The sequence below is a fragment of the Desmodus rotundus genome, chromosome 9, assembly GCF_022682495.2.
Source record: "Desmodus rotundus isolate HL8 chromosome 9, HLdesRot8A.1, whole genome shotgun sequence".
Taxonomy (NCBI): domain Eukaryota; kingdom Metazoa; phylum Chordata; class Mammalia; order Chiroptera; family Phyllostomidae; genus Desmodus; species Desmodus rotundus.
The window spans coordinates 52,412,945-52,439,804 of NC_071395.1; the positions used below are offsets into that span (position 1 = coordinate 52,412,945).

Genomic DNA, 26,860 nt, shown 5'->3' on the forward strand with positions numbered 1-26,860 from the left:
TCTGCTTCCTGGACTTATATGTCTATTTCCTTCACCAAGTTAGGGAAGTTTCCTGTCATTTCTTCAAATAGGTTTCCAATTTGTTGCTCTCTCTCTTCTCCTTCTGGCATCCCCACAATGTGAATGTAGGTGTGTTTGAAGATGTCCCAGAGGCTCCTTACAACTATCCTTATTTTTTGGACTTTTTTCTCCTTACTGTTCTGATTGGGTGTTTTTTGCTTCCTTATATTCCAAATCACTGATTTGATTCTTAGCTTCATCTACTTTACTGTTGGTTTCATGTAAATTGTGTTTTTTTTTAATTTCAATTAGTGTATCCTTCATTTCTGACTGGATCTTTTTTATGTGGTTCAGGTCCTCACTAAGTTCACTGAGCATCCTTATAACCAGTGTTTTGAACTCCACAGCTGATGGATTGGTTATCTCCATTTTTGTTTAGCTCTTTTTCTGGACTTATGTTCTATTCTTCCATTTGGGGCATGTTTGTCTCCTCATTTTGGCAGCCTCCCTGTGTTTGTTTCTATGTATTAAGTATAGCTGCTATGTCTCCTCAGCTTGATACAGTGGCCTAACGTAGTAGGTGTCCTGTAGGGTCCAGTGGCACAACCTCTCCTATTACCCAAGCTGGGTACTCATGGTGTACCTACTGCAAGGACTGTGTACTTCCTCTTGTAGTTGAGCCTTGATTGCTATTGGCACATCCAAGGTCAGCCACTGCCTGTGTTCTGTCCAAAGTTACACACCATAAGCTACAAAGCATGTGCATGTGGCTGCTACTTGTGCTGGACTTGGAGGTGCCCAGGCAATGCCAAGCTGTGAGCCAAGGCCAGCTGCTGCTAGTGCTGGGCCTGGGGCAACTTAGCGAGAGGTATGAAACTCACTGAAGCCAGATGCTGCTTGTTTGAGGTAATTTAGGAAAATATGAAGCATGGGCCAAGACAAGCCATTCATATGGAAAAGCCACTGGAAACGTCTTGGGTGGGCCCAAGATTTGGGTGGCGTGGGGTCCCAGAGAATCCCCAGGGTGTGGCTAACAGTGTACCACGTTGATGGAGACTCAGATATGGCCCCTATCTGCTGGCTCTGTGGAAGGAAGGCTCAGAAAAAGAACAGTGGCCTCTGCCCTAACATGTCTGGGAAAAAGCAGCCCCTCAGCACTTACCCTGGTGGTGGACAATTCAGTTCCTCCCCTTATGTCTCTGATGCCTTTCACTCTGCTGCCCCCATGCTGGAGCTCAGAGGGAGTGCATCTGAGTAGGTCCTTGTGCAGGCCCTTTAAGAGGAACTGCCAAGGAGTACAGCAGTTTCTGTCATCCACAGCCTCAACCCCCACTGATTTTTAGCCAGAAGTTATGGCGACTTGTCTTCCTGGCACTGGAACCCTGGGCTAGAGGGCCTGGTATGGGGCTTAGACCCTTCACTCCTAGATATCCCTCCCAATTTTCATCCACAACACATGGGCATGGGACTAGGCTGTTCCACATCGCCACCCTACTAGTCATGTTGTAGATTTTTCTTTAATTCCATAGTTGTTGGACTTCCATTTAGCTTAATTTCTAACAGTTCTGAATGATGGTTATTCTATAGTTGTAATTTCGATGTGGTTGTGTGAGGAGGCGAGACATGTTTACCTACCCAGCCATCTTGACCAGGAATATCTTCTCTGACATTTCTTTAAGCTCACTGATTCTTTTCTTTTCCATGTGAATTCTATTCATGAGCCCATAAAAACATCCTTTACTTCTATTATAGTGTTGGGGTTTCTTTTTATTTCTAGCATTTTTTCTTGAAGTTTCCATCTCCTGGCTTATATTTTCCATCTATTCTTTTTTTGTTGTCCACTTTTCTGTTACAGTCATCAGCATGTTGTTCATAGTTATTTTAATGATAATTCTGACATCTTAGCCACATCTATTTATCTTTCTGGTGCTGGCTCTGTCTTTTCAAACTTTGTTTTTTTATTTTTGTTTTTATCTTTAGCATGTCATTAACTTTGTTGTTGAAAGCTGGACATGATATACTGGGTAAAAAGAACTAAGCTGACTAGGCCTTTACTTTGAGGTTTTATTTTTATCTGGCAAATAATTAGCATGTATTTACTGTTTTCTGTAGTTGTTCATGTCAGAAGCTAATATTTTCTATGATATCCTTGTGTTTCTATTCTGTTTTCTTTGGGTTCCCTTAAGATATATTTGAAAATAAACATTCCTCTGTTCATTTTTTTTTAAACTTTATCTTCTCTTCCTGTACCTTTCTCCTGATTATACTGAGGGTTTTTTATTCTCCCAAGTGAAAATATAAGTTCTTTCTGATATGAGTATTTTTAATATGTCCTGTCAATATCACATTTGATTTTTACATTTTTTAGAGCATCTTTTTAAAATTTTTATTGATTTTTAGGGACAGAGAAGAAGAGGAAGAGAGAGAGACAGACAGAAGACAGACATCAATTTGTTGTTCTACTTGTTTATGCATTCATTGGTTGATTTTTTTTTGCGGTTTTAAGGATCTTTATTATTATTATTTTTTTGCTCAACAAATGTTAGCTGCTTTTATTATTGGTATCATGATCTTATTTATTTTTTTAAGTATATTTTATGGATTATGCTATTACAGTTGTCCCAGTTTTTTTCTCCCCTTTCTCCCCCTCCTTCCTGTACTGCACCCCCAGCCTCCAGCATTCCCCCCACCTTAGTTCATGTTCATGGGTTGTACATAGTTGTGAGTTTGTTGTCATTTTACTGTTTGTATTTTTTATCTTCTTTTTCTTAGATAAGTCCCTTTAACATTTCATATAATAAGGGGTTGGTGATGATGAACTCTTTTAGTCTGACCTTATCTGGGAAGCACTTTATCTGCCCTTCCATTCTAAATGACAGCTTTGCTGCATAGAGTAATCTTGGATGTATGTCCTTGGCTTTCATCACTTCAAATACTTCTTTCCAGCCCCTTCTTGCCTGCAAGGTTTCTTTTGAGAAATCAGCTCATAGCCTTATGGGAACTCCATTGTAGGTAAATTTTTCCTTTTCTCTTACTGCTTTTAAGATTCTCTCCTTATATTTACTCTTGGGTAATGTAATTATGATTTGCCTCAGTGTATTCCTCCTCGGGTCCAACTTCTTTGGGACTTTCTGGGCTTCCTGGACATCCTGGAAGTCTATTTCCATCAGCAGATTGGGGAAGTTCTCCTTCATTATTTTACACTACATTTGAGAAAATGTAGTGTAAACATCAACTTCCCGATTCACAAAGCTCATAACACATCTCCCTCACCAAATATAAATATAAAGAAAATACAACCTGGGCACATCATAGTGATAAAGAGAAAATTTTGTGTATGAAATTTTTTTTGCACTAAGAAAACTGAGTAACAACTTTCTTAAAACAAGAGAACCCAGAATCTTTAAAGTGATGAATGAAATCTGTGGACTCATTATTTCTTTATATGCAGTGAAAATGTCCTTTAAAAACAAAAGCACGGCTGCTTAATGGGGCTCAGTTTGTTGGAGCATTGTCCCATAACCAAAAGTTGCAGAGGTTAGATTCTCAGTCAGGGTACATGACTGGGTTGCAGGTTCAATTCCTCATCTGGGTGCATAGAATCCCCAATCTGGACACATCCAGTAGGCAACCAATAGATGTTTTATTCTCACATCAATGTCTTTATCTCTTCCTTCCTCTCCTTCTAAAAGTAAGGAAAATAAAATGTCCTTGGGTGTGGATAAAAACAAGAGAAAAAGCAAAATTTGAAAACTGTGAAGATTGTATTTTCCAAATATGGCCACAATAATAAATTAGAATAAACAATCAAATACCAGGCTGAAATTCTCCAACTGGAAAAAAAGCAAGCTGAAATGATAAGCTTTCTACAATATAATATATGTACCTTAAATATAAATTTCTAGATAGATTGAAAATAGAAGATGAGAAAAGATATACAATGCAACCAGCAAGCATAAGAAAGTTGATGTGTCCCACTAAACATCAAAAAAAGTAGATTCAATACAGGACATATTAGCAAACATAAGGAGGAACATATAATAATAAAAAGGTAATTACATCAGAATGACATAAGCCTAAAAAATATGTGTGCATCTAATAATGGAGCTTTAAAGACTTGAAGTAGAAAGCAAATGGATTAGAGGGAGAAATAAACAAATCTACATTCACGTTAGATATTTTTAACACCCCTGCTCAACAATTCATAGAACTAGTCAGAAAAAAGGTTAGTGAAGTTATAGGTCATCTACTTTGACCTAATTAACATTTATAGACCACTATACCCAACAACTGCAGAATGTTGATGCTTTTTGAATGCACATAATATGTTCATTAAAGTAGACCATATTCTGAACTGTGAAACATGTCTTAATAAATTTAAAAGAGTTAAAATTCTAACTCTTTGCCAGTAGCAATGGAATTGAATTAAAAACCAATAACACTAGGATATAAAGACAAAAATTTACATATTTGGAATTTAAAAAGCATACTTTTAAGTAATACATGGGGTAATGAAGAAACTACATGGAAATTAGAAAAGGTTTCAATCTGAATGATATTGATCAAGCAACATATCAAAATTCATAGAAAGTGAGGCTTATTAGTAATGAATAAAGGTATAGTTTTCTTAAGAATATAGTTTGCTACTCAGTTATATAGTTTCCTAATTATGAAGCTAGAAGGAAGACCCAAGATGGTGGCAAAGTAAGTGGAAGTTACACTCACCTCCTCCCAGGACTAAACTAAAATACAAAGCAACCAGTCTGCCCTGGCTGGTTCGGCTCAGTGGATTGAGTGCTGGCCTGCAAACTGAGGGATTGCTGGCTTGGTTCCTGGTCAGGGCATGTGCCTAGGTTGTGGGCCAGGTCCCCAGTTGGGGGCATGTGAGAGGCAAATGATTGATGTTTCTGTCCCTCTCTTTCTCCCTCCCTCCCCCTCTCTCTGAAAATGAATAAATAAAATCCTTAAAAAAAAACTCCAAAAAACATCCCGAATAACCAACTGAAGACTAATTTAACAGAAGTCTTACAACCAAGAATTTACAGAAGATATCACATGAAGGCTGGTGGGAACAGCAGAGATATGAGAAGGGCTGGCCCTGCTCCCATACGTACTGGCTGAGAATTTGGAGGGATATCTCAATTGCAAAGGATTCTCCTGAGGAGTGTGGAGTCTCAACCACATGCCAGGCTCCCCAGCACAGAGCACCAGAGCCAGGAAGAAGTGCACACATAACATCTGGCAGTGAAAATCAACAAGGATTCTGTCTGCCAGGAAGAGACAGTAGTCTTCTAGAGAACCAGGCGCCCTCTTTAAGGAACAGCATACAAAATGTTGTTCACAGCCACTCAGCCTGGGCTCCAGCAGAGGGGAGGTGAGGAGGACTAGAGTTGTGTGAGGAAGACTAGGGTTTGTGACTCCAGGGAAAGAGCTGAAGAAACAGCTGCCAGGATCCGTGCTAAGTTCCTCTCCCAACTGCAGACACTATTTTTCTCGGGTGGAGCACTCCCCTCCTTTCAGCATCAGCCTGGGGAAATGCAGTAGCCCCACACTCCAGACTCCCTGTCACCACACCCTGCAGAGCACTTTCCCTATAGAAGAGTCAGCTGCCTAAGCCCAAGATGTAGAGAACTGAGCAGATACTGCATCAGTGACTGAGTTGTGTGACTCTGCGTGTGGGGGGTGGTCATTCCCCCTATCTCCTTGGGAAACTGACTGGTGCCTCCCCCTCACAAAAGATCCACTAGCCCCACCCTCCAGACTCCTGACAGCCCAGCCCTGCTGAGCTCAGGCTCTCTAGGAGGTCTGAGCAGAACCCAGGACAGAATGAGTTGTGTGGCTCTAGGATGGGGGACATGTTTCCCTCCAAAGCCTAAGCAGTGCACAGACCTTCACATGTCTAAAGTTTGTTCTTGGGCCTGAAAAACTCTACTGGCCACATACTGATGACTCCCTAAGACTGTGACTTACCACAAAGATCAGCAGGCACTCAGCAGGAGGCAGCTAGACTTGTTATAACCTGGGGCTTTTGCTGAGTAGCCTCAGACCCAGTGCAGGTACTGAGTTTGAACCTGTATCTATCTGGTGAACACCATTTTCCCCTTCCTGGTGACTCACTGAGAACCTAATCTTGCTACAGAAAAAGAGCTAAAGTAAATGGAGGCAAGCACACTACCAGCTAGAGAGCCCGAAAAAATGTTTATAAGGATGCCCAAAAACTTAGTAAGAACTTCAACAAAGAGATAGCAACCATAAAAAAGCATATAAATTATAAAAAATAACCAATCAGAAATGGAGAATACAGTACTTGAAATGAAGAATACACTAAAAGAAATAAAGAGTAGGTTAGACAAAGCAAAGGATGGAGTCAGTGATTTGATTTGAAAGACAAAGTAGCAAAAAACACTCAGTCAGAGAAGAAAAAAGAAAAGTGTATTTAAACACATGAAGATAGTCTAAAGGGATTATTGGAACAGTGTGATGTATAACAACATCTGTATCATAAGGCTACCTGAAGAAGAAGAAGAAAGACACACACACACACACACACACACACACACAGGGCGGGTGGTGGGGAGAAATGGAGGACCTGTTTGAAGAAATAATGACTGGAAACTTTCCTAACCTGGCGAAGGAAACAGACACACAAGTTCAGGAAGCATAGAGTCCCAACCAAGATGAACACAAAGAGACCCCACCAAGACACATCATAATTAAAATGGAAAAGTTAAAGACAAAGAGAAACTCTTAAAAGCAGCACAAGAAAGACAGTTAGCTACATACGAGGAAGCTCCCATAAGACTGTCAGCTGATTTCTCAACAGAAATTTTGCAGGCCAGAAGGAATTGGCATGAAATATTCAAAGTGATGAAAAGCAAGGACCTACAACCAAGACTACTTTACCCAGCAAGGTTATGACCTAAAATTGAAGGAAAAATAAAGAGCTTCCCAGACAAGAGGATGCTAAAGGAATTCATTACTACAAAATGAATATTATGAGAAATGTGAAAGGGTCTTCTTGAAAGTGAAAAAAAAAGAATAGTTATAAAGATTAAAATAGCAATAAATACATACATGTCAATAATCACTTAAAATGTAAATGGCCTAAATGCTCTGATCAAAAAACATAGGGTAACTGAGTGGGTGAGTAAACAAGATTCATATATATGCTGTATACAAGAGACCCATCTCAGAACAAAAGTAAAGGATTGGAAAAGATTCTTTTGCAATGAAAAATTTTAAAATCTTGGATGTGATATTTATATCAGACAAAATAGTCTTTTTTAAAAAAGGGTCTCTAATAACAGACAAAGAGGACACTACATCATGATAAAGGGAGCAATCCAAAAAAGGATGTAACCCTTGTAAATATTTATGCACTCAACACAGGAGCACCTAAATATATAAAGCAAATTTTGATGGACATAAAGGGGGAGATAGGTAGTAATAGAGTCATAGTACAAAATTTAACACCCCATTGACATCAATGGATAAATCTTCCAGAAAGAAAATCAACAAGGAAACAGCTGCCTTAAATGACATGCTTGATCAGACGGATTTAACTGATATCTCCGGAACATCTTACCCCAAAGCAGTAGAATGTACATTCTCTTCATGTGCACATGGAACATTTTTTAGACCACATGTAAGGACACAAAAAAAGTCTCAATAAATTTAAGGAGATTAAAATCATATCAAGCATCTTCTCTGACCATAATGTTATGAAACTAGAAATCAACCATAAGAAAAAAACTGAAAAACACACAAACACAGGGAGGCTAAATAATACATTACTAAACAATGAAAGGGTTAACAATGAGATCAAGGAAGAAATAACAAGACACTTGGAATAAATGAAAGTGAGAACACAACAACACAAAGTCTATGGGACTCAGCAAAAGCAGTCCTAAGATGGATATTCACAGGATTACAGGCCTACCTCAGAAAATAAGAAAAATCTCAAGTAATTTAAACTTACACTTAAAAGAACTAGAAGAATAACAACAAACAAAGCCCAAAGTGAGTAGAACAAGAGAAATAATAAAGATAGAATGGGAATAAAAAATATATAGTATACAAAACACAAAAGGAGGAGAACCAAGATGGCAGCATAGGTAGACACACTGAGCCTCCTCGCACAACCAGAACTGACAGAAAATTGAACGGCAAGGAAGTCCGACACCAAGGAAATAAAAAATAAACATTCATCCAGACCAGTAGGAGGGGTGGAGATGGGCAGCTGGGGAGGAGAGGACGAGAGGACTCCTGTTGCCGTGGCGGGACCGAGACTGGTGGAGTGTGGGACGAACGGGGCAGGCAGTCTGACCACTGGCAGACCCTGCGGCCCCACATTCGCGCAGATAAACCGAGAGGGCAGGACTCAGAGTGGCGGAGAATGGCAGAGAATGGGGCAGGCAGAGCGGCGGGTAGTACCCCGAGGCCCCACACTCGCACACAGATAAACCGGGACGAACTGCAGGGAGAGAAGCAAGCCGCGTAGCCCAGGGCTCCAGCAAGGGGAAATAAAGCCTCAAACCTCTGATTGAAAGCACCCATGGGGGTTGGGGTGGCAGCAGGAGAGACTCCCAGCCTCACAGGAGAGGTCGTTGGAGAGACCCACAGGGGCCTAGAGTGTGCACAAGCCCACCCACTCGGGAACCAGCACCAGAGGGGCCCAGTTTGATTGTGGGTAGCGGAGTGAAAGATTGAGATCCGGTGGAGAGAGGTGCGGGTGCCATTGCTCCCTCTCGGCCCCTCCCCCATGTACAGTGTCACAGCACAGCGACCAGCGTTACCCCGCCCCGCCCTGGTGAACACCTAAGGCTCCGCCCCTTTAAGTAACAGACACGCCAAGACAAAAAAAAAATGGCCCAAATGACAGAACACTTCAAAGCTCCAGAAAAAATACAACTAAGCGAGGAAGAGATAGCCAACCTATCGGATGCACAGTTCAAAACACTGGTTATCAAGACGCTCACAGAATTGGTTGAATTTGTTCGAAAACCAGATGAAAAAATGAAGGCTATGCTAAGAGAAACAAAGGAAAATGTACAGGGAGCCAATAGTGATGAGAAGGAAACTGGGACTCAAATCAACGGTGTGGACCAGAAGGAAGAAAGAAACATCCAACCAGAAAAGAATGAAGAAACAAGAATTCGGAAAAATGAGGAGAGGCTTAGGAACCTCCAGGAAATCTTGAAACGTTACAACATCCGAATTATAGGGGTGCCAGAAGGAGAACAGGAAGAACAAAAAATTGAAAACTTATTTGAACAAATAATGAAGGAGAACTTCCCCAGTCTGGCAAAGGAAATAGACTTCCAGGAAGTCCAGGAAGCTCAAAGAGTCCCAAAGAAGCTGGACCCAAGGAGGAACACACCAAGGCACATCATAATTACATTACCTAAGATGAAACAGAAGGAGAGAATCTTAGAAGCAGCAAGAGAAAAGGACACAGTTACCTACAAAGGACTTCCCATAAGACTGTCAGCTGATTTCTCCAAAGAGACCTTACAGGCAAGAAGGGGCTGGCAAGAAGTATTCCAAGTCATGAAAGGCAAGGGCCTACATCCAAGATTACTGTATCCAGCAAAGCTATCATTTAGAATGGAAGGGAAGATAAAGTGCTTCTCAGGTAAGGTCAAGTTAAAGAAGTTCATCATCACCAAGCCCTTATTATATGAAATGTTAAAGGGACTTACCTAAGAAAAAGAAGATCAAAAATAGGAACAGTAAAAATGACAGCAAACCCACAGTTATTAACGACCACACCTAAAACAAAAACAAGAGCAAACTAGGCAAACAACTAGAACAGGAACAGAACCATAGAGAAAGAGATCACATGGAGGATTGTCAATAGGGGAGTGGGAGGGGGAGAGGGGGGGAAGGTACAGAGAATAAGTAGCATAGATGATAGGTGGAAAATAGACAGGGGGAGGGTAAGAATAGTGTAGGAAATGTAGAAGCCAAAGAACTTATAAGTATGACCCATGGACATGAACTATAGGGGGGGAATGTGGGAGGGAGGGGGTGGGCAGGATGGAGTGGAGTGAAGGGGGGGGGAAATGAGACAACTGTAATAGCATAATCAATAAATATTTAAAAAACCACAAAAGATTAATGAAACCAATAGCTGGTTCTTTGAAAAGATAAACAAGATTGATATGCCTTTAATCAGACTCATCAAGAAAAAAAAAGAGAGGACCTAAATAAATAAACTCAGAAATGAAAGAAAAGAGGCAACACTTGTTTCCACAGAAATACAAAGGAGTATAAGAAAATATTATGAACAATTATAAGCCAACAAATTGGACAACGTGGAAAAAATGGATAAATTCCTAGAAACATACAGCCTCCCACCATTGAATAAAGAAGAAACAGAAAATCAGAACAGAATTATTACAACTAGAAATCAAAACTGTAATCAAAAACTCCCAAGAAACAGAAGTCCTGGACCAAATGGTTTCATAGGTGAATATTACCAAACATTCAAAGAAGAACTAACATCTATCTTTCTCAAACTATTGCAAAAAACTTAAGTGGAGGGAAGACTCCCAAGTGCATTTTATGAGGCCAGTGTAAAACCAGATAATTCTAAAACCAGATAAAGACACTATGAAGAGAGAAATTATAGGCTAATATCCCTATTGTACATAGATGCAAAAATCCTCAACAAAATATTAGCAAACTGAATCCAGGAAAACATTAAAAAATCATACACCATGATCAAGTAGGATTTATTCCTGGGCTGCAAGGTTGGTACAATATCCCAAAGTATATGAATGTGATACCCCACATAAACAAAATGAAAGATAAAAATCACACAATCATATCAATAGATGCAGAAAAAGCATTTGATATAATCCATCACCCATTTATGATAGCAACTCTTGGCAAAGTGGGAATAAATAGAAAATATCTCAACATAATGAAGGCCACATATGAAAGGCCGTAGCCAACATCATACTCAATGGTAGAAAACTAAATGCATTTCTTTTAAGATCAGGAACAAGACAGGAATGTATATTTTCACCACTCTTATTCAACCTCTTACTGGAAGTCCTAGACACAGCAATCAGGCAAGAAGAAGTAAAAGGCATCCAAACTGGAAAGGAAGAAGTAAAACTGTCATTATTTGCAGATGACAGGATACTGTATATACACAACCCTAAAGATTTCACCAAAAAACTGGACTCTAATAAATGAATTCAGTAAAGTAGCAGAATACAAAATTAATAACCAGAAACTGGTTGCGTTTTTATACACCAATGACGACCTATCAGAAAAGGAAACTTAGACCACAATCCCATTTACAATTGCATTTTTAAAAAATCTAGGAATAAATTTAACCAAGGATGTAAAAGACCTGTACTCAGAAAATTATAAGATGGTAAGAAAGAAACTGAAAATGATGCAAATATACTCTGTTCATGGATAGGAAGAACTAACATCATTAAAATGTCCATACTACCCAAAGCAATCTACAGATTCAACTCAATTACTCATATCAAGATAGGAAAGGAGTATTCCATAGAACTAGAAAGACTATACCAAAAATTTATATGAAATCCCAAATAGCCACAACAATCTTGAGAAAGAACAAAATTGGAGGAATCACACTACCTAATATCAAACTATACTACAAGTCAATACTAATCAAAACAGCATGGTACTGGCATGAAACAGACATATAGATCAATGGAACAGAATAAAGAGCCTAGAAATAAACTGACACCTTTATGGTCAATTAATATTTGACTGATTAGGCAAGACCTTACAGTAGAGTAAAGATAACCTATTCAATAAATGATGTTGGGAAAATTGGATAGATACATGCAAAAAAATAATACTAGGCTACCTTTTTACACCACATGCAAAAATAAACTGGGAATTCCAGCTAAGATGGAGGCATAGGTACATATGTTTTGCTTCCTCGCACAATCGCAAGAAAAAAACAACCAATTTAAAAACAAAAAACAACCAGAACTGCCATAAACTTGAGCCATATAAAAGTCTGGCACCCAAGGAGTTAAAGAAACATTCATACAGACTGGTAGGAGGGGCAGAGATGGGAAGCTGGGATGATGAGGATAACAGCACTGCAAGGCAGGAGCTGGAGGACTGGGCAGTCCCACATTTGCATGTGGATAAATTGGGAAGAACAATGGGGCAGCGAGACAGACAGTGCAACCTAGGGTTCCAGTGTGGGGAAATAAAGCCTCAAAATCTCTTGCTGTGAAAACTGTGTGGGGTGGGGAGGTTGTGGTGGCAGGACAAACTGCCAGTCTCACAGGAGAGTCCATTGGAGGGGCCCATGGGGCCCCAGAACATACACAAACCCACCCACCCAGTAATTAGTACCAGAAGGGTTCGATTCACTTGTGGGTAACGGGGGAAGTGACTGAAAGTGGGCAAGATCCAAGCAAACGGCATTGTTCCCTCTCTGACTCCTCTCCCACATATAGCACCACAATGCAGTTGAAGTGGGTTGCCCCACTCTGGTGAGTGGGGACCTAAGTCTCTGTCCCTTACTACATAACAGGTGTCCCATGACAAAGAAATATGGCCCAAATGAAAGAACAGATCAAAACTCCAGAAGAAGAACAAGCGACAAGGAGATATCCAACCTATCAGATGCAGAGTTCAAAACTGGTAATCAGGATGCTCACAGAATTGATTGAGCTCTGTCGCAAAATAAAAGAAGTGAAGGCTATACGAAGTGAAATAAAGAAAAATATATTGGAACCAATGGTGAAGGGAAAGAAACCTTATGTTCAAATCAATGATTTGGAACATAAGGAAGAAATAAACATTCAATTGGAACAGAATAAAGAAACAAGAATTTAAAAAAAAAATGAGGAGAGGCTTAGGAACCACAGGGACAACATTAAACATTCCAACATCTGAATCATAGAGATGCCAGAAGGAGAAGAGGAAGAGCAAGAAATTGAAGACTTATTTGAAAAAAAATAATGAAGGAAAACTTCCCCACTCTGCTGAAGGAAATAGGCATGCAATTCCAGGAAGCTCAAAGAGTGCCAAAAAAGTTGGACTGAAGGAGGAACACACCAAGAGACATCATAATTAAATTGCCCAAGAATAAAGATAAGGAAAGAATCTTAAAAGCAGCAAGAGAAAAGGAGATAGTTACCTACAAACGAGTTCCCATAAGGCTATGAGCTGATTTCTCAAAAGAAACCTTGCAGGCAAGAAGGGGCTGGAAAGGAATATTTGAAGCCATGGAAGGCAAGGACCTACATCCAAGATTACTTTATCCAGCAAAGCTGTCATCTAGAATGGAAGGGCAGATAAAGTGCTTCCCAGATAAGGTCAAGTTAAAGGAGTTCATAATCACCAAGCCCTTATTACATGAAATGTTAAAGAGACTTATCTAAGAAAAAGAAGAAGATAAAAAATATGAGCAATAAAATGACAACAAATTCACAACTATCATCAACTAAACCTAAAAAACCAAACAAAAAACAAATTAAGCAAACAACTAGAACAGGAGCAGAATCACAGAAATTGAGATCATATGTAGGGTTATCAGTGGGGAGGTGGAGGGCAGACAATGGGGGTAAAGGTACAGGGAATAAGAAGCATAAATGGTAGGTACAAAATAGACAGGAGGAGGTTAAGAATAGTATAGGAAATGGAGAAGCCAAAGAATTTATATGTATGACCCATAGACATGAACCAAGGGGCAGGAATGCTGGAAGGAGGGGGTGAGGGTGGAGGGAAGTAAAGGGGAGAAAAAATAGGGCAACTCTAATAGCATAATCAATAAAATATGCTTTAAAAAGAGTAAACTGAAAATGGATTAAAGATTTAAAAGTAAGACTCAAAACATTATAAAATCCCATAAAAACCCTGGAAGAAAATATAGGGAGTAAAATCTCAGACATTTCTCATAGCAATATTTTTTTATATAGTTCCTTGGGCAAGGGAAACAAGAAAAATTAAACAAATGAGACTATGTCAAACTAAAAAGGGTTTGCATAGCAAAGCAAACCATTGATAAAATGAAAAAACAATGCACTGAATGGGAGAACATAACATATTCACCAATGATACATCTGATAAGGATTAATATCCAAAATTTATAAAGAATGTATAAAACTTGACAACAAAACGACCCAATTAAAAAATGGGCAAGTGACCTGAATAGACACTTCTCCAAAGAGGACATTCAGATGGCTAATAGGCATATGAAAAGATGTTCAACATTACTAATCATCAGGAAAATGCAAATTAAAAATCACGATGAGATAATCACCTCACATCTGTCAGAATGGCTATCGTGAATAAATCAATAAACAACAAGTGTTAGGGGGGATGTGGAGAAAACAGAACCCTTGTGCATTATTGGTGGGAATGCAGATTGGTACAGCCATTGTGGAAAACAGTATGGAAAAGTAAAAATGGAACTGCCTTATGACCCAGTGATTCCACTTCTGGGAATATATCCAAAACACTGATTTGAAAGAATAAATACACCCCTATGTTCATTGCAGCATTAATTATAACAGGCAAGATACAGAAGTAGCCCAAGTGCCCATCAGTAGATGAGCGGATAAAACAGCTGTGATACATTTACACAATAGAATACCACTTGCCCGTGAAAAAAGGAAATCTTACATTTTGCCACTGCATGGATGGACCTGGAGGGTATTATGCTAAGTGAAATAAGTCAGAGATAGACAAATACCACATTATTTCATTTATATGCGGCAACGGATAAAGAAAAATAAACTAACAAAAAATTAGAAAACAAGACACATAGAGAACAGACTGACAGCTGTCAGAGGGAAGAGGGGTTGAGGGGCTGAGTGAAAATGGTAAAGGGATCAAGCAAAAAAATAAATAAATAAAACAACACCCTCATAGACAGAGACAACACAATATGGTGATTACCAAAGGGAAAGGGGAGTGGGGGAAGGTAAAGGGCATATAAATGGTGATGGAAGAAGACTTGACTTAGGGTGGTCTATAGTACAGATGATGTACTATAGAATTGTACACCTGAAACCTGTATAATTTTATTAAGCAATGTCACCCCAATAAATTAAATAAAATAAAAACATTATTAATTATTGATTCAATTTCTTTCATAGATACAGGCCTATTCAGACTCTCTATTTTATTTTCTTCTTATGTATATTTTGGTAAATTGCCTTTTTCAAGGAATTGGTCTATTTTTCTAGGTTTTCCAATTTATGGACATACAGTTTTTCATAGTAGTCACTTATTATTCTTTTAATATCCATGGGGCTTATAGTGACGTCCCTTCTTCCAATTCTGATACCGGTTTGTGTCTTCTCTGTCTTTTTCTTAGTTAGCTTAGACAGAACTTTATTTATTTTATTTATCTTTTCAATGAACAAGCTTTTGGTTTTATTGATGTTCTCTACTCAGTAGAGTCTATTGATATCCTGTTTTCAAAATCCTTGATTTCTGCTCTAATTTTTATTTCTTTTCTTCTGCTTACTTTGGATTTAATTTGCTCTTTTTCTAGGTTTCTTAGATAATTGATTTTAGATCTTTCTTTTCTAATATATGCATTTCATGGTATAAGTGTCCCATCATGCTACATTCCATAAGTTTTGGTAAGTTATTTTTATCATCTTCATTTAGTTCAAATATTTTAAATTTTCACTTGAGATTTCTTCTTTCACTCATGCATTATTTAGAATTGTGTTGTTGATCTCCTAGTAGTCTGGGATTCTTCAGATATCTTTCTAATATAGATCCCTACATTAATTCCATTTTGGTCTGAGAGCAGATATTGAATAATTTTTATTCTTTTAAAAATGTTAATGGGTGTTTTATAGACATAATATATCTATCTTGGTAAATGTTCCATGTGAGCTTGAGAACATATATTCTTCTGTTGTCATATACAGTAGTCTATAGGAATTCATTATATCCATTTGATTAATGGTGTTGTTGATTTCAACTATGTCCTTACTGATTTTCTACTTCATGAATCTGTCCATTACTGGTAGAGGGCCGTTGAAATACTCAGCTATAGTAGTGGATTCATCTATTTCCCATTGCCTTTCTTTTCTTAATAAATTATATTTTATTGATTATGTTATTACAGTTGTCCTGATTTTCCCCCCTTTGCCCCCCTCCACCCAGCATCCCCTTTCCCCCACTTCCTCAGGCCATCCCCCTACCATTGTTCATGTCCATGTCCATGGATCATGCGTGTAAGTTCTTTGGCTACTCCATTACCTATAATGTATGTCACATGCCCATGGCTATTCTACAACTACGTATTCGTAGTTCTTAATCCCCTCACCTCCTCACCACTCCCCCATACTCCCCACCTATCTGGCAGCCATCGAAAAGTTCTCCATATCCATGATTCTGTCTCTGTTCTTCTTGTTTGCTTAGTTTTTTTAATATTCAATTATTGGTAGATACATATTTTTTGCCATTTTATTGTTCATAGTTTTGATCTTCTTTTTCTTAAATAAGTCCCTTTAACATTTCATATAATAATGGTTTGGTGATGATGAACTCCTTTAGTTTTTCCTTATCTAGGAAGCTCTTTATCTTTCCTTTGATTCTAAATGATAGCTTTGCTGGATAGAGCAATCTTGGCTGTAGGTCTCTGTTTTTCAGGATTTTGAATATGTCCTGCCAATCCCTTCTAGCCTGCAAAGTTTCTTTTGAGAAATCATCTGACAGTATTATGGGAACTCCCTTGTAGGTAACTAAGTGCTTTTCTCTCACTGCTTTTAAGATTTTCTCTTTATCTTTAACCTTTGGCATTTCAAAAATGATGTTTCTTGGAGTGGGCCTCTTTGCATGCATTTTGTTTCAGGCTCTCTGTGCTTCCTAGATTTGCATGTCTATTTCCTTTACCAAATTAGGGAAGTTTTCTTTCATTTTTTTTCTCAAATAGATTTCTTGCTCTTTCTCTTCTTCTTCTGGCACTCCTATGGGGTGAATGTTGTACCTCTTGAAGTTGTCCCAGTGGCTGCTTATACTATCCTCATTTTTTGGGGGGGAGGGGGGATAGTTTTTTCTTCTTGTTGTCCTTACTGGTTATTTTTATTTCTTTATGTTCCAAATCATTGATTTCATTTTGGGCTTCATCCACTCTACTGTAAATTGTTAATTCTGGGCTTCATACACTGTAAATTCATCTATTCATCTACTGTAATTGTTCTTTATTTCAGTTAGTGCATCCTTCATTTCTGACTGGGTCTTTTTTATGCTGCTGAGGTCCTAAGTTCCTTGAGCATCCTTATAACCAGTGTTTTGAACTCTGCATCTAATAGATTGCCTATCTCCATTTTGTGTTGTTCTTTTTCTGGAGTTTTGATCTGTTCATTTGGGCCATGTCTCCCCATTTTGGAAGCCTCCCAGTGTGGTTCTATATATTAGGTAGAGCTGTTTTGACTCTGTGTCTTGGTAGTGTGGCCTAATGTAATAGGTGTCCTGTAGGGTCCAGTGGCACAGCCTCCCTTATCACCCAAGCTGGGTACTGGAGGTACACCCACTGTGTGGGCTAAGTACACACTCATCATGTAGTTGAGCCTTTGTTGCTGTTGGCAGATCATTTGGAGGGGTTTACCCAGACCAGTCAGCTGCAAAGACTGGCTGTGACCACTTACTACCAACCTCTGCCCTCTTTGGAAGATCAGCTGTGCAGGGGCAGGGTGGTGGTGCTCTTATATGGTCTGTAGCTGTCTACTGAGTGCTCTGGCCCTGGGGTTTCCCAGGTAGTGCAGGCCAAAGTTAACCCCAACCTGTGTTTTGCCCAAGACTACCCTGCATGAGCTAAAAAGCAATCTGAGATGGCTGCTATTTTTGATGGGCATGGAGATTTCCAGGCGAAGCCAAGCTGTGAATCCAGGCTGTTAGATTCAGGCCTGGAGCTTACTGAAGCCTGCTGTTGCTTGTTTGGGAGGATTTAGGAAGTTGTACAGCATGAGCCAAGACTGGCCATTCATATGGAAAAGCAGCTTGGGTGGGCCAGTAAGTTGGGTGGGGCACAGTCTCTGGGGGTCTCCAAGGTGGGTCAAACAGTGTTACACAGGTTGATGGAGTCTCAGATATGGCACCAGCTTGCTGGCTCTGTGGCTGTGTGAGAGGAGGGTTTAGAAAAGAAACAATGGGCTCTGTTTGCCTTGATGCCAGACACTGCCGTTTCTCCCAGTATGTCACTGGTGCCTTTCAAGCTGCTATTCTGGTAATGGAGCTCAGAGGGAGTGAGTCTGAGTAGGTGAGTCCTTCTGTGGGTTCTTTAAGAACTGCTTGGGGCTCTAGCAGTTTCTTCCACCAACTCAATCCCCACTGGTTTTTGCAGCCAGAAGTTGTGGGGACTTATCTTCTGGCCCTAGGACCCTGGGCTGGGGGCCTGGTGTGGGCCTGGGATTCTTTGCTCCTGAGACATCCCTCCCGAGTTTTTATCCACCACACATGGGTGTGGGACCAGCCCATTCCATGTCTCCACCCCTCCTACCAGTCTGGATGGATGTGGTTTCTTTAACTTTGTAGTTGTCAGACTTCCATTCAACTATTTCCTGACAGTTATGAGTGCTGGTTTTTCTATATTTTAGTTGTAATTTTGATGCAGTCGTGGAAAGACCCAAGCCATGTCTGCCTACACTGCCATCTTTACCAGAAGTCTCTTACTGCATTTCTTTCAGATTTTGCCTCATGTATTTTACATGGTTAGGTGCATACACGTTACAGATTGTTATGCCATCTTTGAGAATGACCCTTTTGTAATTATAAGATGCTCCTTTTTATTCCTGATAGCTTTTCTTATTCTGAAGTCTGCTCTGAAATTAAGAGTGCTGCTCACACTTTCTTTGATTAGTTAACATGTTATCTTTTTCTTTTCAATCTGTATGTCTTTTATTTAAAGATAGTTTCTTGTAGACAACCAATAGTTGTATTTTAATCCACTGTGACAGTCTCTTTCTTTTAAATGGTGTATTTAGACCACTGACATTTAAAGTGATTATTAATACAGTTGGATTTATATCTAACATGTTACTGTTTTCTATTCATTGCCATTGTTATTTGTTCACATTGTTGTTTTCCACTCTATTTCTGCCATTTGCGGTTTTAATTGCATATTTTATATATTTTTTCATTTTCTCTTTTTTCTTGGCATATTAGTTATACTTCTTTCTTTTAACTTTTTTCATGGTCACCCTTAAATTTGCAAGATACATTTTTCAATTAATCCAAATCCACTTTCAAATAACACCGTACCACTTCGCAGATAATACAAGTGCTTTAGAATAACAAAGTATCTCTAATTCCTTCATCCTGTCCCTGTGTCACAGTCATTCATTTCACTTATATACAAACTATAATTATCAAATTCACTGTTGTTACTTTCAACAAACTATTTTGTTAGATCAGCTAAAAATAAGAAAAAGCAGTTTTTACTTTGCCTTCACTTGTTTCTTCTCTAATGTTCTTCATTTCTTCATGTACATATGAGTTTCTGACCTAAGTCATTTTCCTTCTTTCTGAAGAACTTCTTTTAACATTTCTTGTAAGGCAGTTCTACTAGCATCAAATTCCCTCAATGTTTTGAAGGATACTTCTGCTGGATATAGAATTCAAGGTTGGTAGTTTTTTCCTCTTAAAATGTTAAATGTTTTATTCAACTTTCTTCTTGCATGCTTTCTGAAGTCAGATGTAATTCTTATCTTTGCCTATATGTAAGATTTCCTCCCCTCTTATTTCTTTCAAGATTTTTTCTTCACTTTTGACTTTCTGCAGTTTGAATATAATATCCTAGGTGTAGTTTTATTTTGGCATTTATCCTGCTTGGTGTTCTCTGAGCTCCTATTATCTGTGGTTTGGTAGCTGACATTAATTTTGGGAAATTCAGTCATTGTTACTTCAAATATTTCTTCTGTTACTGTCTCCTTCCCCTTCTGTTGATCCCATTATAGGTACATTACACTTTTGTAGTTTTCCCACAGTTCTTGGTAGTCTGTTACATTTTTTTAGTCTTTTTTCTCTTTGCTTTTCAGTTTTGGAAGTTTTTATTGACATTTCCTTTGTCAGGTAAATTCTCTGGACAATTTGATAAGTCACTGGGTGACTCTAAAAGACTGTGGTCATGAATGGATAAATAACAACAGCTTCTTGTGGTTTTAATGCTCTGAAAAAAGAAGCAAGAGCATTTCCCACATCTGTGATTGCTCTAACCACTTGGTAGGCGATAAACTTTAGAGGCATTTTATCTCAAATGTCAATAAGCTCACTGATTGTTTCCTTGGCCATATCTAGTGTACTGATGAGCTCACCAAAGACATTACTTATGTTAGTGCTTTTTGGTCTCTGATATTTCTTTTTGGTTCTTTACTACAATATCCATCTCTCTGCTTGTGTTACCTATCTCTTTTTGCATGTTGTCTGCTTTTTCTCCTAGACTCCTTAGCATGTTAGTCATAGTTATTTTAAATTTCTGGTTTATCTCTGTCTGGTGTGGCTCAGTGGACTGAGTGCCAGCCTGCAAACCAAAGGGTTGCTGGTTCCATTCCTGGTCAGGGCACATGCCTGGTTGTGGGCCAGGTCCCCAGTGGGGGACATGTGAGAGACAACCACACAATGATGTTTCTCTCCTTCTCTTTCTCCCTCCCTTCACCTCTCTCTAAAAATAAAGTAAATCTGTCGGTGGCTCCACCCGCAGGGCCCCCCAGCCATCATGGATGAGAATAAGTCTACCAAGACATGATCTGCCTAGGGAGGAAAGGTGGCCGATCTCTCAAAGGAGAAGGACCAAGAGCCTTTTCCTCAATGGGCTTTTATTGGGTTCAAACTGCACAGGAATACAGGTAAAGCTCATCAATCATCGTCAGGCAGTAAGGATCAAACTATACATAACATACAAAGAACTCTGAGGACTTATTCTGAGTCAGGATCAGTTAGCGAAAGGGCTATTAAACTTTGGGAAACAAACTCATTTCATGCTTGGACCCTTATCAGAGAATTGAGGGGGGCATTCTTAGCAAAGCAGGTTTCACAGAGTTTTAAGTATTCTTTCTTAGGCCTGATCGCCCCAGGGAATCTGCCCTTTCCAGCACAGGACTGCACTGCCCCACCCCTGTCATTGTTTCAGGCTTAAGTCGGGTGGGGCGGGGGGGAGTTAGGCAGCCAAGAGATTAGGAGACTTCTTGCAGACAGAATGAGGACTCAGGCTATGTCAAAGCCGAGGGGCGAGGGTCCATCACCCCCTTTTTCTATAGCCCCCAAGTCCTTCCCTATGGGCCTCTTCATGACCATGCCTGTCTTAGGTCGTCCCTCCCTTGAGGAATCTTACCCGTCATTGGCTAACAGGTCAGGGCCAAGCAGGGTAGAGTGGGAAGAGGCAGCGCCCCTGCCAGGGAGATAAGCTTTGTCTCCTTAGTGACTTATGGTCCCAAGGTCTCTGACTGAGCCTTAGCCATGCAGGATTACAGCTTCTGAAACCAGGCAGGGTGGTTCCCAATAAAAATCTATTTTTAAAAATTTCTAGTCTAATAATTCCAACATTCCTGACAAATCTGACTCTGGTTCTTATGTTTGCTCTGTCTCTGTAAACTGTGTGGGGTTTTGTTGTTGTTTCTGCCTTTTAGTATGCCTTGTAACTTTTTGTTGAAAGCTGGACATAATGTATGTGGTAAAAGGAACTATAGTAAATAGGCCTTAGTAATAATGTGGTAGTAAGTTGTGGGGGAAGGGGTGTGGTTTTTAAGACCTATGATGAGGTCTCAGTCTTATAGTGAGCCTGTGCCTCCAGGTTGTGAGCTTCACAAGTGCTTCTCAGTTCCCTCCCCCAGCCTTAGGTGGGACAGGATGGCTAGGGAGGGGTGAAGTTGAGTATTTTCCTTCCCTTGTATCAGTTAGATGCTGATAAACCCCCAACAGATTACGTACTAGTAAAATGGTTTATTTAACACATGAGCAGGTTCTGAGTGTTGAGTTTAGAGAGATTTGAAAAGCCACAGGAAGGAAGGAGGAGGGGCAAGAGTACAGGCATGCTCTGACTGAGTGGGGTGTTATCTATTCTTCCTACCCTGGACCAGGGGCATACATTCTACCTGGCATACATACCAGGGTCTCGCGCTGAACCAATGCATTGCCATGGTTACAACATTTCACTGCCTCTACTTTAATTTGTGGCTGTTGGCATCCTGCAGTCCTATATTTCAGCGTCTATAAGCATTATAACAAATCAAGGAGGTAGAAGTTTTCATAACATGACAGTAAATATTATAACCTAAAATCTATAGGTTCATAAAACTAATTAATTAGTTTTAAAACTAATTTTTGCTATTGTTGGACAAGAAGCTTAAACCCCATGAACTACAGGAGTGCAGCATTATTGATTAATATTGCCTTGGGTATTCTGTGTTCCACCATAGTAAACATAGACAAAACAGGGGCTTCCCTTGCCAGTGGATTGCGTAGAATACACTGCCAGTCTCTTGTCTTGGTTCACCAAGTACTGAAGAAGCGTGCCGCAAGCCAAGCTTTTGAGGTGGTTATCATCCCTCAATCAAAAGAATTTATGCCAAAATGTTCCCTTTTTCTTCTAAAGAAGAATCTTTCCCTGGAGGAAATTCAGAAAAATTTAGAAGCAGCAGAAGAAAGACACAGATTCCAGGAAACTGAGGTGTTCAAGCAGCTTGCTGAAAAAGGAGAGCACAAGAAAGAAGTGTTTCAGAAAGCAGCAGAAGAGAAGAGCAAGTGCAGTAAAACTGCCTGTTCTGGCACTGGTTTGCAAGGAGGTTTCTGCATGTAGGTTCCGGCTCCAGTAGGTCAGGCTCTGGATTTTCCTGTCTTTCTCTCCAATTTTTTGTGGTAGCAGTTTGCCCTTTGATCTCAATTCTCTGATGGTCCTAAGAAGAGTTGTTGATTTTTACTTTGTTCAACTTTTTACTTGTTGCTAGGACAGAGTGACGACTTCCAAGTTACTCACATGCTGGACTGAAAATAAAGAGAGAAAAAAAAAAGTGAGATTAAAAAGGGGTAAATTCTTTGGATAATTTCCTAAGTCACTGGGTTACTCTAAAAGATTGTGGTCATGAATAAATAGTAACAGCTTCTTGTGGTTTGAATGTTCTGAAAAAAGAAGCAAGGGCATTTCCCACATGTGTGATTGCTCCAAACACTTGGTAGGCAATTAAATTTAGAAGCATTTCATCTCAAAACAGCTAATAAAACAAGTAAGTTGTTCAAATAAATAAAAGATTCAACTATTGTATTAGTAAATTATATTTAGTTAAATGTTTTTATGATAAAGAATAGGCCTTGATGGAATTGCTGCTTTACTCATGGTTTGATTAATTAAATTCATTCATTTATTCATTCAACAAACTGAGTCCTTAGGATGTGCCAGGCACTGTGCTAGAAACAAAATTAAAAACACTGTTCCTGCCAGAAAGTCTCAAGCTGGTCAGAGAGACAGGCACATAAATGGAAACTTAGAAAATAATGTGGCACAAACAAATAATAGAGAGGTACACAAGGTTATAGAAAGATAAGGAAGGACATCGAATCCAGCCTGGAGCAGGAAAAGGCCTCCAGAACATAGTGGTGCCTGACCAGAATGTTAACAAGTCCAGCTTCTTCTCCTATAAATTTTAGACTATGAATAATGTATTTTTTTGTTTCATTCCTCTTTTAGCCAAGTCCTAAAGCCTGTGACTCCTAGAGATAAGAACTAGAAATAACTGGGTAATATAACAGGGCATGTGTATTTCTGTAAAAATGATGAGGCATCCCCAACAAGCAGGAGGGATGCCATGGAGCAGCGCAGCATTAGAGAAGTGTTGCAGTGTGTGAAGCCTCCGAGGTGTTGTGCATTACGGCTGGAGCAAGGCTGTGCAGGTGTCTGACCAAAAACAATTGGGGCATCAGCAAAAAAATATCACTGCCACGATATGGTGATGTTTAGGTGACATTTTGTTCTTTGGACACCCCAGAACTGAAGGGCCACTGCAGTCACTCGTACGTCTCCAGTAGTTATTAATTTTACAATCAGAAAGAGGGTGATAGGGAAAAAAAACCTCAAAATCATAGCGTAGAAACCTCTAATTCACAGAGGAGGAATCTGAGAGGAAATACGCCTGCCTGAGGCTATGCAGCTATTTACTAACAGAGATGAAACCAGAATGGGGGTCTAGGTCATTTATTTACTCATTAAAACAACTGAGTGATATCTAAGTGCCAGGCTGTGTGCAGGGTACAGAGTATGAAATTTATGCACATTGATACTTCCCTACTGCACCCCACCCAGCTTCCTGACCCAAGTATCAGTTTTACTCATAAATACTTTAGATATATCTTTTAAACATATTAAAACATAACCACCTTATCACTATATTCAACATAATTCATTAATATCATCAAATATCTAGTTGATGTTGAAAGTATCTAATTATTGTAGATGACTTTTTTTATTGTTTGTTCAAATTAGATCCAAGTCAGATACAGTAACATTGCACATTAAAAGCGTCTTTGTTGCCCTTATTTGTTGAAGAAACAAGGTCACTAGTAGAATGCCCCTTCCGGATTTACTGACTGCAACCTCAGTTTTCATTTAACATTCCTCTACCTTCTGATTTATTTATTTATTTTCTCCAGGGGCACACAGCCAGTGAGTGGCAGAGGCCAGATTAATATTCAACATTCTGTTGACTGTTTCATGGTTCCATTAAACAAACTCCTTTCACCTTTTAAATGGTTCAGTTAAAAAGAAAACCAATTTATTCTTAACACACTGGACATAGGTTCATTGCTCATAAGTTGAGAGAATCATATATGTGAGATCTCATTCTAACAGGGTTCTAAGATATTAGAAGGGTGAGGGTCAAGTTATGCAACTTTCAGTTTATGAAATATTTCTTCAGCACCACTGTAAGTCATAGCAAGATCTATGTCGTTGCACTTCCCCTCAGGGAACTATGGAACCGGACACAGAATAGTAAACGCTAAACGGTATGTATAGCCCAGGAGGGGGATCAACAATGAGTCAGGACTCTCAGAGGTGTCTTCTTTTTCTTTTTTTTCTTTTTCAAGTAAACTGCCCATTTATTAGCATCGGACTGCAATATAACAGGTTCCAGTAAATACGCTGAACTGCAATGAGATGACAGCAAGGAGAGGTTCAGATATGTGAATGGTGGGTTCCTGCCTCTTCCACTCATTCTTGTCCTAGTCCCACTTGGCAGAGAAGCGCTGGATCGGGTTGACCTTCACGTCGCGCATCCTCTTGGTCTGCCTGGCCACCCACTCCTCTTCCAAGGTGTGCGGGACGGGGTCATACACTAGGGCTTTTCCCAGATCGGAATGAGAGCAGTGAAGCCGATGAAAAACATGGCAGCTCCCACAACTGTCTTCCACTCATCGGTGCTCCTGTGCACTCAAGCGACGCTCTTGCTGAACTTCCTGCGATACAATTCGGCTTTTTCATCAATTGATACGACTGCTCCACGGGTTGTTCTCTTTCTCTTTCAAGGCTTTCTGGCTGGCAGAAAGGTTCTTGACGCGGGCTCCATCAGGTAAGGGATAGTCCCGTCGATCGACATAACTCGGGAGAGCAAAGTCCTCACTCTTCACAACCCCCCCGTGTACCAGGGAGTACACACAGTACACACACCGAGGTGCACGTTGCTCGCTTGCCAACTAGGCTAAATACTCTCATAGCCAACATTCCGTCACCGACGCTGCCGCCCAGCCGCAGCCCAGGTGTGCCCGCCGCGAGCGCCCGCTACACCCTGGCTGCTCGCCGCGACCAGAAGGGAGGCACAGAAGGTTTCAAGGAAGGTTAGAATTGAGCTCCATCTGAAGGGATCAGAAGAATATTTAGACTGAGAAGGAAACAGAGGGACACTTCCGCGCATGGAACCTGACAAGCGCTGGGGAGGTCTGCACGGTGCGTTTGCAAACTCAGAGACTGAAAGTAACCACGTGAGATGATGGTCTGAAATTAAAACTTCCTAACTGAAAGCGAGTCATGACGAGCTCTCACGTCCTAGGCTGGGATCTTCCCTGACAAAGGCCAATGTTTACCTTAACTGAGCCTGTCTGTTGCCTTTTTGCAGCTCCAATAACCTACCTTGGAAAGTCATAGTATCCCCTTTCTTTCAGACCCCGCGGGGTACAACCTCCCACCCGAGCAGGAAATCCCGGGACCCCTCGTTGTTATTGCTGCCCAAATACCACCTCCGTGCTGTACACGTAGTTAACTATCCTGTACCCACCAACGTAAAAGTAGTCGTCTCTTCATTTTACCCAGTCTCAGAGATTGCCCTGTTTTGCTTTCTCCCTCCTCCCTAACCTACCACCAATGGATTTCATGTAACCCTCCTTATTACACCTCCTCCTTTGTTCCAACGTGTAAAATAAACTGCAGAACTGCCCGTCTCCAGAGCATTTTCCTATTCCGTTAGGATTTCGCTTCCCGGAACTGTCGGTTTGGCTCAAATAAACTCATAACAATTCTTACAGGTTTGGACATTTCTTATGTCCACAGAGGTAAGAGTGGTAGCAGCTTACATACCTCTCAAAAATCAGTGTACACCCCGTCCCGGAGCTTGGGCGACCCAATTATCCGCTGACAGTGTGGTGGAAGGAAGCTACCGGTGTGTTGGACGTTCAAACATCTGGAGTAAGTTCGGTGGCTGAGAAGCGAGCAGTGCACCGGGATCCGCGCGGGCGACCCTAGCGCCTCTGGCGCTCCTTGCCCGGACTGCAGTCCCTCTATACGAAACCCCAAGTTAAGAGGTATTACTGTTTGACTCTACAAAGGTTCCACAAACTCTGATTCCTGACAGGGCGGTACGCGCACCGACGCGCAACGCAGGCGCAAAGCCCTTCCTTTCCGCAC

General features: G+C 40.2%; 1 long non-coding RNA gene and 1 pseudogene across 1 annotated transcript; both read right to left on the bottom strand.

Annotated features, from left to right (window-relative positions):
* Positions 1–21,900: 21,900 nt before the first annotated feature.
* Positions 21,901–26,846, bottom strand: LOC112305264 (uncharacterized). Its single transcript, XR_002974805.4, has 2 exons — positions 26,534–26,846; positions 21,901–22,956 (listed from the first exon to the last, which is right to left on the bottom strand). It is a non-coding gene; the product is annotated as an uncharacterized lncRNA (long non-coding RNA).
* On the bottom strand, positions 23,791–26,518 carry LOC123479774 (cytochrome c oxidase subunit 4 isoform 1, mitochondrial pseudogene; annotated as a pseudogene).
* Positions 26,847–26,860: the final 14 nt, after the last annotated feature.